This window comes from Scyliorhinus canicula, chromosome 6 (assembly GCF_902713615.1).
Source record: "Scyliorhinus canicula chromosome 6, sScyCan1.1, whole genome shotgun sequence".
NCBI lineage: Eukaryota > Metazoa > Chordata > Chondrichthyes > Carcharhiniformes > Scyliorhinidae > Scyliorhinus > Scyliorhinus canicula.
In genome coordinates this window covers 64,668,483-64,680,537 of record NC_052151.1, presented here as the reverse complement: position 1 = coordinate 64,680,537, position 12,055 = coordinate 64,668,483, and the positions used below count along the sequence as shown (strand labels likewise).

Genomic DNA, 12,055 nt, shown 5'->3' with positions numbered 1-12,055 from the left:
GGCCCATCGAGTCTGCACCGACCCACTTAAGCCTTCACTTCCACCCTATCCTGTAACCCAATAACCCCTCCTAACCTTTATTGCTCACTAAGGGCAATTTATCATGCCCAATCCACCTAACCTGCACATTTATGGGCAGCAGGGTAGCTTGGTGGTTAGCATAAATGCTTCACAGCTCCAGGGTCCCAGGTTCGATTCCCGGCTGGGTCACTGTCTGTGTGGAGTCTGCACGTCCTCCCCCTGTGTGCGTGGGTTTCCTCCGGGTGCTCCGGTTTCCTCCCACAGTCCAAAGATGTGCGGGTTAGGTGGATTGGCCATGCTAAATTGCCCGTAGTGTCCTAATAAAAGTAAGGTTAAGGGGGGGTTGTTGGGTTACGGGTATAGGGTGGATATGTGGGTTTGAGTAGGGTGATCATGGCTCGGCACAACATTGAGGGCCGAAGGGCCTGTTCTGTGCTGTACTGTTCTATGTTCTATCTTCTATCTTTGGACTGTGGGAGGAAACCGGAGCATCCGGAGGAAACCCACGCAGACATGGGGAGAACGTGCAGACTCCGCACAGACAGTGACCCAGTGGGGAATCGAACCTGAGATCCTGGCGCTGTGAAGCCACAGTGCTATCCACTTGGAATGTGAAATCACTGCAGGGCAAGCAGTCTCAGCAGGAGGTTGGGGGGGGGGGGGTATGTTCCCTGAAGGGCAACACAGTGGCACAGTGGTTCGCACTGCTGCCTCACAGCTCCAGGACCCGGGTTCAGTTCTGGCCTGAGGTGACTGTCTGCGTGTGGTTTCCACGTTCTCCCCATGTCTGAGTGGGTTCCCTCCCAGTGCTCTGGCTTCCTCTCACAGCTCAAAGGTGTGCAGGATAGGTGGATTGGCCATGATAAATATACAGGTAGGGCAGGGGAGTGGGCCCAGGTAGAGTGGTCTTTCAGGAGATTTGGTGTCAACCTGAGGGGCTGAATGGCCTCCTTCTGCACTGTAGGGATTCTATGGACTCTTCAGTTGGCAGGATGGGAATCCCCACCATCCAAAAAATCCTAGCCCAAGATAATTTTAGTCCACCTCTGGATCAGAGACGCTTCTCACAGAAGAGAGCATTGTCATAATATGAAGCATTCACATCCTTCCACTCTACCTCAGGGAGCATCTACTGTACCAGGCAGTCTTTATCACTGACCTGTAACAAGCAAAGACATGAACATTATTTTTGGTGGAGGAAATACCTTCAAAACATTTGCAATGGAAAGGATGTATCTGCTCAACTATAATGATGCCCTTTCACAGGCTTCATTTGTGAATCAAAAAGGATTTATTAACAAGAAAATAGCAGCTTTATGGTTGCACATAGCTCCTTACACTTTCCAGCTTGAAGGTTCCTCCCCAGGGGTGATTACCCACTCTCACTCCCAAGTGGTTTCCCCAAACCTGGTGACCCTTCCTCTGTTGTGTTGCCCCTAAAGGAGAAATCATCACAAATCACCACATGGACCCAATTCACAATTTTCGCAAGGCGGCAGGGTTCCCTCCACTACATTACAGGGGCATTGTAAATTACACAGTGCGAGCATCAAAGGTCTTTATATCACCCCATGCCTGTCATAAACAGAAAAGATTTGAGCTCAATTATTGTCCAGGTGGTATCTGACTACATAAACATCACCATTTACATCCACAACCATTTTGTGCTGTGCCATTATTCTGAGTTGTACAAATGCACCGTAGGAGCGACTCTCTGGGGCCTAGCTGGGAATCCAGCTGGCCCATTGAATCGGGTGTGAGGCCCAAAACAAGGATTATCGCTGGGTTGCAAAAACCGGTGTCAGTCTCCTGACCCGCACCCCTGGCGAGATCAGCTCCTTGCCCAGAAATGATGAGAACTGATCAGAACTCATTAGCATCCATTCCACTCTCATTCACGAGACTGAAATGAAATGCGGTGGCCTCCAGGGATGCCATCTCCTCCTCAGCTGGAATTAGGGGGCAGTGCCAGTGTGAGAATCTTTGAGGGTCAGTCTGTTTCCTGCACATGCATTTGACTTGCTCTGAATCTAATATTACCGAGCCATGCACAGTCTGCCCCCTCTTCATTCTGTGCCCAATACCCCCTTAAGGTCCCACCCCCACTGCCAAGGGGTGGGATCTTAAGGGGGTATTGGGCACAGAATGAAGAGGGGGCAGACTGTGCATGGCTCGGTAATATTAGATTCAGAGCAAGTCAAATGCATGTGCAGGAAACAGACTGACCCTCAAAGATTCTCACACTGGTTACTTTGAGGGTCAATTATCCAAACTCAAACGTCTTTTTATATAACAATAATTAAGGGAACAGATGAAAATAAAATGGATGTTGCCCTTACCTGAAACAGAATTTTGGAACTGAAGCCATCTCCACCTCACAGCTAATTTGGGGCAGCACGGTAGCATGGTGGTTAGCATCAATGCTTCACAGCTCCAGGGTCCCAGGTTCGATTCCCAGCTGGGTCACTGTCTGTGCGGAATCTGCACATCCTCCCCGTGTGTGCGTGGGTTTCCTCCGGGTGCTCCGGTTTCCTCCCACAGTCCAAAGATGTGCGGGTTAGGTGGATTGGCCATGCTAAATTGCCCGTCGTGTCCTAAAAAGTAAGGTGGGGGGGGTTGTTGGGTTACGGGTATAGGGTGGATACGTGGGTTTGAGTAGGGTGATCATTGCTCGGCACAACATCGAGGGCCGAAGGGCCTGTTCTGTGCTGTACTGTTCTATTCTATTCTATTCTAATTAATTTACTCTGACATAATTTACGCTGGAGGGACTTAAGTGAGATACTGCTAAAACGATCCGCTTCAATATACTAAAGTGTTAAAATATAGCAAGCAATAAATGAGAAAGATTACATGCTTTGAAAACAACTGACTCCAGCTGCAATGGTGATATGTGTCGTGTTATTCACCCTGGGGTAACACGGATTGCAAAGGGATACAGTTAGACTGTAAAGCCGACACCAAACTTAGACGTTGGTACAATAGGGTTTATTGAACTTCTGGAACTAGGCACATAGCTTGCTGTGGGTTGACACTCTACTACTCTAAGTATACTAACTCTAACTAACTAGACCAGGCTAGCCATGAGCCACGTGTGGAAGGTGCTAATATATACACCCTGACTGTCACTACAGTTGTCACCAGTGGAAAGAGGCTGATTGCTGATGTCTCATGTATTTTATAGTGGGAAGCCCCCCTCTAGTCTTCTGCCGAGTGATTGGTTGTGTTCTGTCCTGTGTGTTGATTGGCTAACCTGGGTGTCTATCACTGCCTGTCTTTACCTCATGATGTGTATGAGTGCATATTATGACAACATGGGGATCTTTTCTGACAATTTCTGTTCATAAACAATGATGGGCTGAAAAGCAGATGGACTGCGAGAGGCGAACCTGCAAAACAAATATGCAACAAGAACGGAGCCCACCTCTAACCCGCCCACTTCTGGCCGCCGGTGTTTTTAGCTCCCAGTCTTCTCGGGTGGGTTTTGTTGTGTTATGTTATTGTTGGTGACATAAGCTGCTACTTGATGTCGGCTCTGCTGAAAGATGCTCCAGACACGGAGATAAGTTTAACGTATTTATTGAACGATGAACAATTCTCTTAAATGAGTTCGACACTACTAATCTGCCTCTAGTAACTCAGTCTACTCTGCCAACAATACAAGCTTGCTCGCGACCATGTGCTAGGGTGTGATGTTGCTGATAATCAATCCTTTTCTGCTCTCTTGGTCTCTGCTGATGGAAGAGGCAGAGCCTGTGTGCCTTGTCCTTTTTATATGGGTCGTGTAGTGCCCCCTTGTGGTAATGCCACCTCTGGGTGTCCTGATTGCCCATTGGTTGTGTCCTGCTCTAATGACCCATTGGTTGCGTGTCTGCGTGTCATGACATCTCTGGTGCTCCCTCCAGTGGTTACTTAGTTGTAGTGTATTTACATTAACCCCTTGTGTATATACAGTGATGCATCTCTCTACAGGTTTCGTAACGGGAGCAGAAAATCTCAGAGAGGCCGCAATTACACTTTACGTCGGCGGGAAGTCTTGTTGTGATTGTCCCCACCCACTGGCATAGCGGGAATCCCGACATTCAATGTGTGGAACTCAATTGTAATGAACTTGCATGTCATTATCAGGCCTCTATGCCTGATCATCCCCCCACCCCTCATGACATAATCCATTCACCTTGGCGTGAAAGCACGCTGGCGACAATTATGGTTGGTCACCCACGGTGTGTACCTGGTGGGCAGACCTGTCGAGGAACTCAGATGAGCTCATCACTCAGGAAGGAGATGGTCATGACTGGGCAGTGCCATCTGGCAGTGCTCTTGGCAGTGCGGGATGTGAGGGGGTGGAGGGCTGCGGGTGTGGGGCCCATTTAACTCTTGTACATCAGGGTAGCCTTTAAAAATGGTGTTCCAAACTTTATAAACAAAGTTGCTGGTGGAGTATGCTCTGACTGAGCCCACCCCAGCAGCATGATGTCCCAGGAACCACCTCTTCAAGCTTCATTCACAGAGTTCCCAGCAATATGGTGGAGAAAGTCGCTGTTGGTGCTGGGAGCTTCAAAAGTGCTTTTCTTGCAATTCCCACACTCTGAGGGAACAAAAAGGTTTATCTATTTTAATGGTGACGGGATGAGCGCCTGTGTTGTAATGAAAGTCGCCATAGTCCCCGAGGACCATAGGCTGCTCACCCCTTTTGGGAGAGAGCTGACTGGTGGTGATTAAACCTGAGGATCACCACACCTCAGGTGAGGGGTGAGGTTCAGAAGGATAACCTCAGCCAGTACGGGGATTGAATCTGAGCTTTTGGCAATGCTCTGCATCACAAACCAGCCGGCCAGGCAACTGAGCCAACTGAGCAGTGATGTTTCCTTCCGGCCTAGTTAGCTACCCAGTAATCAAACACCTCCCCCCCCTCCCTCCCTCCCCCACTGTCCAGATATCTGTCTTATCAACTCACTGGATCTCCTGATCACCGTCAGAGCACCATGGCCACCAATGGAAGGCCACTGCAATCGGAAGACGCACCAACCACCATTAGACCTCCTGACCACCATCATCTGCTGGGGTCCCACACCCCACAATTGGGGCTGAGTCAACCACCATTGGACCTTGCTGAGATGAGGTTCTAACTCAAGTCTTAGAGGTAATTGGCTAGAATGCCACTTAGTGAGAATTCTTTAATTTTGAGTCAGTTTTTCTGCCAGTGGCTATCACTTTACGTGGTAACTTCCAATATTCATGTACAACGTCCTTGAGATTTCTACAAAGGCATTAACCATTTAAGATACCATTAGATCGATCAATAAATATTCCATGGTCCAATCTATTGTGCGTTTTTGTGCCCTGATTACATAATGCTAAGATTTAAAAACTGTTTTACCTGGCAATTTGCACCCAGGGGTGCAAAGTGTAAGATAAAAGGACCAAAGACCAGGGGCGGCATTCTCCCGTACCCGCCCCCCCCCCCCAATTCTCCGGTGCCGGAGAATTCGGTGACCGGCGGAGGCGGGATTCATGCTGCCCCCCGGCGATTCTCCAAGCCGGCGGGGGGTTGGAGAATCCTGCCCCAGAAATGTTATGGGTCTTCTGGCTAGATGGATATCGGACTGGCTTCGTTATAGAAGACAGAGAGTAGCGGTGAATGTGTGTTTTTCAGAATGGAGACCTGTAGCTAGTGGTGTTCCACAGGGATCAGTGCTGGGGCCTGTTGATTGTAGTATATATATAAATGATCTGGAGGAAAATGTGGGTGGCCTGATTAGTAAGTTTGCAGATGACAGGAAGATTGGCGGAGTTACTGATAGTGCTGAGGATTGTCAGAGGATAAAACAGGATATCGATAGATTAAAGACTTGGGGACAGAAATGACAGGTGGAGTTTAATCCGGACAAATGCGAGGTGATGCATTTGGAGGATCAATTCTAGATATGAATTATACTGTAAATGGTAGAATCCTTAGGAACATTACCATACAGAGGGATCTGGGTGTGCAGCTCCACAGTTCCCTAAAAGTGGCAACACAGGTGCCAAGGTGATTAAAAAGGCATCTGGATGGGTACATGAATAAGGAGGAAATAGAGGGATATGGACTGAGTAAGGGCAGAAGGGTTTTTGTTTAGTTGGGGGATCATGATAGGCACAGGCTTGGAGGGCTGAAGGGCCTGTTCCTATGCTGTACTTTTCTTTGATTATCTCTTTAACATGGCATTTTGGATTTCTGCAGGAGTGGACCGTAACGTGCATACAAAGTAGGCGCAGGTCAGAAGGAAAGGTTGAAACAAACCACGCAAGATTGGGATTTTCCAGGCCTCCTATTTATTTCTTATTGGTTGCCCTTAAATGTTTGTCAACCAAGGAATCCTCATGGCTCCTGCCAGGCTGCGGAGCAAAACTGTAGGCTGTAACTTTTGTTTTTTGAGATAACCACCTTTGAGCAGCCTAAACTTTAACTGGGGCCTCCAATGGTAGTCAGAAGGCCAGAGCAGCGGCCAATGACTTTGTAGCTCTGCTGCAGAGAATGGTTCTTTGAGTGGAAATTCAGGTGATTGCAGGGCTAGAATAGGATGCAGTGCCCCTGTTTAATACCTGGCTTCGAAAGGATGTGGGAGGGTCGAGTGGGGGGGTAGGGTGCAGGCTGGTGGTAGGGGTTGGCTGGTGTAAGTGGTTGTGAAAATGTGGCCCTCAATCCCTTCTTCTGAAAGGATTCGGTTTTATTGAAACGCTTTTGGGGTCATAGGCAATTGGACTGGCGCTTTTGGCTAATGTGATCCCTTACATCGTTCTTACTTGTGGGGAACAGATGAGGATTTGAAGCAGCTCGATCCACTCTCAGCTGACAGACAGTAGGCTCAGTGACTTCACCGTCAGGGAAAGCCAAGGCCATCCAGTTGGCTCATCAGCACTAAATATCCTGTGCAAACGTACACTGGGAGATCATTGGATGAGCCGTCCCCTCCTCCTGTTAACCACCCCCGTCACACCCTCCTGGCATTGCAGATCAAATGACTTCAGCAGCAAGGAACAAAAGCGCACAGTGCAGGTTATAATCAGCACAGGCTGACAAATCCACCTCACAGCCACAGCTGGGAAATGTTTTCCAAATCAGCATTCCTTTCAGCATTTCTTTCATGTTTGCAATGACAGATGAAGCCTGTTTGCAGGGTGCTTTGACATTGCAGTCTGCACCACAGCGTTTAATGGGTCAGCTGACTTTTCAGTGGCCAAGTTCAAATTGCTGCACCTGCTCGGCCGCCGCTGACTAAACCATTCTGCGTCAAACCTTTGTCCGAGTTAGCACTTCCTGGATACCATTCTTTTAACCCGTTCAGTGCTCAATCTTTGCCCCAACGCTCAATTATGTTCATTTGGGAATTGATTATCAAAATACAGCCAGTCGAACAATGTTCAAATTAACTGTACGCTTGGTCTCTTTATATTGTTCAGGATGTGGAAATTATGGTACTGATTTGAGTTCCTGTTTTTAATCAGAGGTAGAGTTTACCAGATCACACAGATAGGGGGAAATCCATTCTGCCTGATTTCTGCCCTTTCTATGCCACATTTAACTTTGGCTAGGCCTGAGGTGGGCATTGGAAACTCTCCTCTGACATTGCTGGGAAGTTCATTACCTTATTTCAAAGGGGGAGAGCAATTGCTCCATTTTTAATTCTGTGGATACAACGTCACGGCCTGCATGGGAAATCTGCCATTCAGTGTTGCCGGGTGCAATCTTCAGGTAAGAACGGCACAGCGGCACAATGGTTAGCACTGCTGCCTCACAATGCCAGGGACCCAAATTCAATTCCAGCCTTGGGTGACTGTCTGTGTGGACTTTGCACATTCTCCCCCTATTTGTGTGGGTTTCCTCCAGGTGTTTCAGTTTCCTCCCACAGTCCAAAGATGTGCAGGTCAGGTGGATTGGCCATGCTAATATTGTCCCTTACTGTCCAAAAGGTTAGATGTGGTTACTGGGTTATGGGGATAGGATGAAGGCGTGGGCCTAAGTAGGGCGCCCTTTCCAAGGGGCATTGCAGACTCGATGGGCTGAATGGCCTCCTTCTGCACAGTAAATTCTATGATTCTGTGATTAACAATTTACTGCTTTAATTTTGCTCAGCAATTGCTTCTTTTCTTAATACCTCAACTTCTTTTTATTGTTGTGCCAAAATATACCTTTGCTCAGCAGCCCCCTGAGTGAAAAAAAAATCCAAACGCCAAACCCCTCCTCCCCCACCGCTCACACTGCCAAGTGTGAAGTGGCTGGACAAGGCTGGGTTAAATAATGGGGGCCAGTTGCATGTACTCAGCTAATATTCCCTTGAGTTTAGAAAGTTCAGGAGCAATCTAAATTCAGTGTTTCAGGTATGAAATGATCAAACAGGATAGGTAGGGAAGCTATCTTGATGGGAAGTCCAGAACCAGAGGGAACAATCTGAAGCAATCGGAAAATACCTTTTCCACACATAGACAAGTGGAGTACGTTCTCCAAAAGTGCTGTGGATCTTGGATCAATTCAAATTTTCAAGGCTGATATCAAAGGCTTTTATTAGGCGAAGGTATCAGAGAAAAAGATTTAAAGTCAGGGAAATGGAGTTGAAGCATATTTGTCACAATCTAAATCAATTTGAGGAGCTGAATGGTCTGGATACTGCTGTTCCTGTGATGGACAGTAAGAAGTCTTACAACACCAGGTTAAAGTCCAACAGGTTTGTTTCAAACATGAGCTTTCGAAGCGCAGCTCCTTCCTCAGATGACTGGCGAGGTATGGAGGTCAACTAACAGCAAATGCTGGCAATCAAAACTGGGACATTATTTGTTGGAAAACATCAGGTACTCACTGAGAAATGCATTTGGCAATCAAACCAACGATGTGTGCTGCAATATTTGAAGGACTGCCTTTATGTTTAGTCATTGTCATTACTGTGTTTGCAAAACTGAACTGCAGCAGCATAAATTCTCTCAAAACAATACCGTGTGTTGTGAAAACTTGATTGTGTTGTTTTTAAGCTGAGCTGAAGGACCAAACCCTTTTGGAAAGGCAACATCAGATCTGTAGAGGGTAAAAGGAAGGTGAGTAAGCAGAAAAACAATGATTAATGCTTTGTGGCTTGACATAATTCTGGTTACTCAGCACTGTGCCCATTCCGAGCCAATATATCCTTCCCTTTGTAACTTTCTATTTCCATCCACACAAGTTAGTACCATCTGAATACCTGGATACACAACTCTTGGTACCAATCTTTCAATTCATATAAAGAAAGAATTAAATTCATACAATGATTTTCAAAACCATGAGGTGTCTAAAAGTGCTTCCCTGCCTATAAAGTTATTTTTGAAGTCACTGCTGTAATGTAGGAAACACCTACAAACTTTCACACAAACGGCAACAGGATAAAGACAAAATAACCTGTTTTATTTAAAGATGTTGATTCAGGGATAAATATTGGTCCGGGGTAACTCTCTGCTCAGGCAGGCAGGGCAGGGAACTCCAAGCCTCAGCAGTCCTTGGGAGCGGACTGCACATGCACATTTTAGCATTTTATGTTCTTCGGGCCGAGGACAGGCCCCTTGTGTCTGTGCAAAAAGCAAATGGCATGAAAAGACCTGGTCATGTGACCTAGAAGTGGTGCACTATATTGGAGAGGAGTCTCAGGAAGGGGACATGGAAATGACCCTGAGGAAGTTTCAGGAAGGGGACAGGGAGAGAGAACAGAGAGATCTCAGTTGAAAGAGAGAGGAAGAGAAGGAGGCTCCAAGCAGAAATGCATTGAACACTAATCCTATCCTCAGTGAATTTAATTGCCGATTGATTGCTTTAGCTTACATGTGGAAAATGGCCACATCCAAATTAATGAAGTAGTTGACTCCCACAGAATTGTGCCTTTGTCTGATTCAATGCATCAAAGCAAAAGAGAGCATGGGTCTGCCGTCCCTTCACCAGTTACTTCACCTTCCTGCCCATCAGCTAATGTATTATTGGGTCAGCAGACTCTTTCACAGCCAACTGGCTATCCAGACAAACCATGAGCAGTAACCATTGTGAGAATTTGAGTTATTAAGGGCTTGGCCTGTTGTCTCCTGCCCTACTGTTTTGGTTGGTTTGCTATTATTCCCACCTATTACTGGAGCCATTTCCTCTCGTGGTGACAGACTTTTCAGCCGTTTATTTGCCATTCTTCTGAGTTTATTGGAATTGACATCGTCCCTGTTGAGTCTATTTCCCATTCCCTTTCATGTACCCTACTGAGACATCTGCCCTCTTCCCTCCCTGCCGCGTCTGTGTGCCAGCCCAATCTCTACCCTGCAAGACTGTTTATCAGTTCTGGTTAACCATTTCACCATTCCAACCCTATCCTCCGTCACCTCTTCCACATCCTCAGCCCTTCTCCATCCATTTATACCAGCTTCCTTCTTTCCCCCTATGCAGCTTTCCCTCTTCTCTCCCTTTCCTCTCTCCTTCCCACCCACTCTTTCATCCTGTTCTCTTTCTTTGATCTACTTCCATATCGCGCTGCTCTCCATTTTTTTCTTCCCTTTCTCCTCATTGCTGCCTCTCCTCTAGCCCTCCTCCGCCTTCCCTACCACCCCCATCCAATTCCTCTCCCCCTCCATCAAATGATGAACACTTGAACCCTGCTTGACCTGAGTAATGCACCGTATCGTGACCAATCCCCTCCTTTGTGCCGTGACAAATCTTTTAGTTATAAAGCCAGTGTCTCTTTCATTAGTTACCTCACAATGGAAACATAACGGCAATGAACCTGTTAGATGAACTGAAAGATATTCCTACTTTGGCTAGGGTTAATATTTTCTCTGGTACATTATCCCTAATTTACGAACAAACTAAAGCAGATTATCTGGTCAATTCACCTCATTGTTCTGTGACCTCTCTTACCGGCACGTTGGCTGCCTCATTTGCTTATATTCCAAAGGTAACTGCATTTCAAAATGTTCTCATCAGTTGTGCCTGTTCAATATGCATTCAACATGATAAGCAGTCCGAATGTTTTCCTGTACAATTTTTAAAATTAAGTTAGCCTCTTGGAGAAATATCTCTAGTTCCAGAACTGCGTAATACTGCCTTGTTAAAAGGATCAAAAGGTTCTTGATAAATACAAACTCTTCCTTTCTTGTTTTTTCACTCTATACAGAACACGAAGGCATCCTTGGAGTTAATATTCAACCTCATCGCAAAGCATTAACATTGGATTGTCTGCCGGGTGTAAAACTCATCCGGTTTTTGTCCCATTGATTTCTGGGTAATTGTAAATGACCCCCTTCTTTCAGGATACCACTGGAAAATAAACAAAAGTATGTTTTTGGAAAGGTATCTTAAAACATATATTAAAAGGGTTATTTAATATGTTTGCTTTATATGAGCGAGAGAGAGCTGAAAATGACATCAGGAAATATCAGTTGCGACAGTGGGTCAGGATACTCATGTCTAAAAGCAGATATAATCAACAGCCTATCTGCTGTTTTTAAATATATGCTTATTACGCAGGTGTCTTAATATAGTTTGCTATGATCCTTCAGTTAAGGTCACTTATATTTCTTGCTAAATAAAGAAGATTCTAAACTGGTCCTCGAATTGGAAATATTGCTCTCAGAGGCAAATCTAAGTTTAAAAACTGTACAGGAAAACGTAAGTGCTGCTTATCATGTTGCATTCATATCGAATCGACAGTGGGTGATGGGCGGTTAGCAGAATGATTGCACCACCTGCATGATGGCAGAAGGTCTGTCCCACTTACATGGTTGGGCCCCATCAGCATCACCTTGGTGAGCTTTAAGCACTGGATGATAGCTCACCAAATGTTGGGAAATTCAAAATTCAGCTGCTCCTCAAGGGAACAGAACAAGTCAAAATTTAAAAACAGGGATGGATGGCGAAGCAATCGGAGAGAGGGGAGTGAGCAGAATGACAATTGTGCAATTTATTTTGCAATAAGGTACTAATAAGACATGTTTAGAATCTGGGAAGAACTATTTCATTGCTGGCTGGCTGATTTGACCACGCACCAAAATAAATTCA

The 12,055-nt window shown here is 46.1% G+C and overlaps 1 long non-coding RNA gene across 1 annotated transcript; it reads left to right on the top strand.

Annotated features, from left to right (window-relative positions):
• Positions 1-3,386: 3,386 nt before the first annotated feature.
• On the top strand, positions 3,387-11,318 carry LOC119966806. Its single transcript, XR_005460838.1, has 3 exons — positions 3,387-3,498; positions 9,028-9,090; positions 11,172-11,318. It is a non-coding gene; the product is annotated as an uncharacterized LOC119966806 (long non-coding RNA).
• The last annotated feature ends 737 nt before the right edge of the window (positions 11,319-12,055 follow it).